Source organism: Antrostomus carolinensis, unplaced genomic scaffold (genome assembly GCF_000700745.2).
Source record: "Antrostomus carolinensis isolate BGI_N321 unplaced genomic scaffold, ASM70074v2 scaffold12204, whole genome shotgun sequence".
Taxonomy (NCBI): Eukaryota; Metazoa; Chordata; class Aves; order Caprimulgiformes; family Caprimulgidae; genus Antrostomus; species Antrostomus carolinensis.
In genome coordinates this window covers 36653-40229 of record NW_010310146.1, presented here as the reverse complement: position 1 = coordinate 40229, position 3577 = coordinate 36653, and the positions used below count along the sequence as shown (strand labels likewise).

The 3577-nt window shown below is 48.2% G+C and overlaps 1 protein-coding gene across 1 annotated transcript in view; it reads left to right on the top strand.

The window, feature by feature from the left end:
- The window catches only part of LOC104523662 (SH3 and PX domain-containing protein 2B-like), a gene marked incomplete at its 5' end in the record, with an annotated part of 15416 nt that overhangs the window by 1718 nt on the left and 10121 nt on the right, over positions 1-3577 (top strand).

Sequence of the window (3577 nt, the reverse complement as noted above, 5' to 3'; positions counted from 1 at the left end):
GGGAAAGGTGTTATGTTTCCCTATGAGATCAGTGTGTGTTTAGATCGCTTTGAAACCAGTCCACTTAAGTTAGGCAAGAGAACGGAAGACCTCTCTAGAGTTGAGGAAAAGAGGAAGAAAATTTCTGCTGCATAACTTTGAGGGCAGAATTCAGTTTAAGGATGCTGGTTGCTAGGGAAGCAGGAGCTTTTCTCCTCTTTGTGTGCACAGCTTGGTCTTGCCTTCCCAGTGCAGGTGTATGGGCAGCTTCATTCTGCCATCCTCTTGGCGTGGCAGGTTTCTATATGACACAGGGATGTTGCTGAGACATGCTGTTTGGGATGCTGTTTGCTTGGCACTGTTGAGAGGAACAGTGGGAGAGTTTGGGCAGCATCCAAGCCAGAGCCTGCCCTGGCAGGGCAGGATGCAATGTTTTGCCCATGGCACCTGGCATGTGTGCAGTAGCCATCAGGGAAAGATGTTTGTGTGCAGTAAGGTTACAAAGGGCTGATGCCTTGTGCCAGATGAGTGCAGAGACTCCTCACATTGTCTTGCATTTTCTGGCAGCAGAAACAGAGTTTAGTTCTGCTGCTGTCACCTTGAATCCTCTTCTACCTTGTAGGAGTCCCTTCCTCACACCAGGCCTGAGGCAGCAAATATGCAGCAAGGCACAAAAAAGGCTCTTTCAGTAGGGGATATCCCTGAGGAAGGGACAAACAATAGCTGTTCAGAAACACAACCAGCAAGAATTGTTTCCCAGTTGCTTATTTCTCCTAGCATTGCCAGAGAGGGGCTGAGCCGCTCTTCAGGAGAGCGTTGGAAAGAGCTCCCGAGCTCCTGGCACAGCAAGCCTTGTTTTGAAATGGGATTTAAGCAAACACTGGGATACCGAGTGGGTTGAAGTGCTGCCTGAGACTCAAGTGATATTTGCTGTTGCGAGGAGGGCCTGGTGTAAGTGAGCACTGGAAATAAACTTTGCTTCTTCTGCTGAGTTTTTTTACAAGTATTTGTAATTCTGTGAGGCTTAGGCATGCGCCCAGGCTCTGTACAACCCGCAGCTTGCAGGAGGGTGGATTATTCCCCAGGCTCTGAAGACCAACAGCACAACTTCTGGTGCCCGTTTCACGTGAGAGCAGGAAGAAACTCACTTTTGCAGTATTGATCTTCACAAACTCATGAGGTCTGGGAGAGGAGGGGCTGTCCTGAGAGCATGGGACAGATTAGCATGGGCCAGAGGACTAGGAGGAAGAAACTTTATCCAAAGTTGAATAAACCATGACATTTTTAGAAGGTGCATTAGGCAGGGGCTAGAGTGTACAGCAAGGGCAGGCTTCAAATACAAATACCTGTGCCCCCTCTTTTATTTCAGTCCTGAGCTCTTTGTTTCCCTCTGCAGGCGTCAGTGTCCTTTGGCACTTTTGGCACTGATACTGCCAAACCCAAAATTTGGAAAGACTGGAGAAGTTGAAAGCAACCTTGTATCTGTGAGATTTCCTACCTAGTTTTATACATCTTAACAGTTTGGGTGAATGGCCAAGTTCCTGGTCAAACAAAGTTTCAAAGTTCTGCAAGGCCAGTCCAAGGACCTCAGTGGTCTCTTGACTCAACACACTTCTCTAGGCCATGTTTGTGTCAGTCTCACAAGTGAGGGGTGTTCAGGATACACTGTGTGCTCCTGCCTACAGTTGTCTGTGAAACTCACTGTCTTGTGGGCTCTGGACTGTGCTAATGCTTCCTCCCCTCCCCAGCTGCAGAGCTTTACTGCTGTCTCTCATCTTAGATGGTAAGGTTCACACCATTGCTATTTTTAAGAGACTGAAGTCTGCCCATAAATAGGATGTTTTGTTGTTAACTTGTGTGTATTTTTGTGGTAGAAGACAATTATGGCAGGTGAAAACGTTCCTGAAATTAACTCCTACTTCTTCCTCCAAGCTCAGTTTACCACTTCTCTTGCTGGTTTAATAGGTATATTGGAGGATCCAGAATTGCCCGCTGAAACTACAAATAGCCTCAGAGCAATGGGTGTAATTATAGCAGAAAGGAGAGCACTTCTCTCTTCCTATAGCTGTTATTCTTCTCTCCAGGGCTGGGTAGGTCCTCTGATCACTTTAAGCACAAACCTTTAATTGAGCTAGTAGAACAGATAGTCCTAGCATCCACCATTCACTTTAGAGGGCTATTTTTAATTCTGTCTGGTGCCCCACCTCTGGGTTTTGGCATGGAGGAAGCTTTCATTAGTGGTAACAGATCCTCTGCACTTGGACAGCTCACCTGGAGCTCTGCAGAGTGCTGTTTATAGCAGAATAACATGGACAATTTACCTTCCTTTAAATAACTGTCCTGAAGATATATTGTTCATTTAAATCTTTGTTGTGGCCTTTCTTTCTCAGACCCAATTTGAGAGGTTGTGACATTGGGCACAGGAGAACTTCTCTGTGAGGGAGCAGAGCATCCTAGGATTGCTGAAGACCTGCTAGCTTTTGTCCATCTCTACTCATCTCTCTTGTTCCACCCCTTGCAGGATTGTACCCTGCAATAGGTTCCCCCATAGGAAAGATCTTTTGTCAGGCTGAGACCTCTCATGTGGTGCAGGAGCCGTTGCAGTGTAGGTGGACTTGCATGTAGAAATTTCTTCCTGATACATAGCCTGAATTTGTCTTTGCTGCATTTTGTGTTTATGTCCTAAGGGACCGTCACTCTCTGTCATTTCTTTCTCGTGCTCTTTGGAGACTGGGAGGCGATTGTCCCGTGTATCTGCCATGCTGTAGCAGGTAGAGGGCTGGGCCAGATGTGATTTCTGCCCTGACCCAAAACTTGAGGCTTCCTGCTCAGAGGACATGCACAGACCTTGTAAATTGAACTTAACACCCATAATCAGGTGTGTGATTCTTTTGTATCACTCATGCTATAATAATTAACACTACCCTATTTCCAAAGCACTTGGCAAATATTAATTAATTCTTACTGCAGCTGGGGAGAGCGGTGTGATATAATAGTGTTCTCACCTGACGGGTTGTAAAGCCACAAGGCAAAGTGTTGGGTTGGAGGCCAGAGCCAGAGCTCGGGGTGGAGGGAAGTCACGGGCAAGAGTTTCTGACACCTTTTTGCATCTTGGAGGCTTTTGGAGGTGGATGGCGCAAGTGCTGCTGGTGCTCTGGGTGACTGAACACCTTATGGCTGGTTTAGCTGGAGGCTGAGCTCAAGTGAACGCCTGGCTTGGTGGGGCTGAATAGGCTGGACCGGGCAGTGGGCACACACAGCGTCTGCTCTTGTGAGCCTGTGAAGCTCTGGGTTGCTCCGTGGTCTCCCTGCACACAGCAAGCCCCTGCACACGTGTGGGAAGAGGGTGGCTTTGCCGGGTGTACAGGGACAAGCTTGGGGCTGTGTTTCTAAAGCAGTGACAGATGTGAGTGGCAACCTCTGTGTCAGTGCTACCAGAGCACGCGACGCCAAGCGAAGGGGGTGCTTCTATATCCAGAACACTCTCCTAAATGACAATGTGCTTGTAAAATACCAGCCAGCCTTGCCCTGCTGTGCCTCGCTGCTGGTCCCCATGCAGCGGAGGGGCTGGGGGGGCTTAAAGAGTCCCCATCCACAG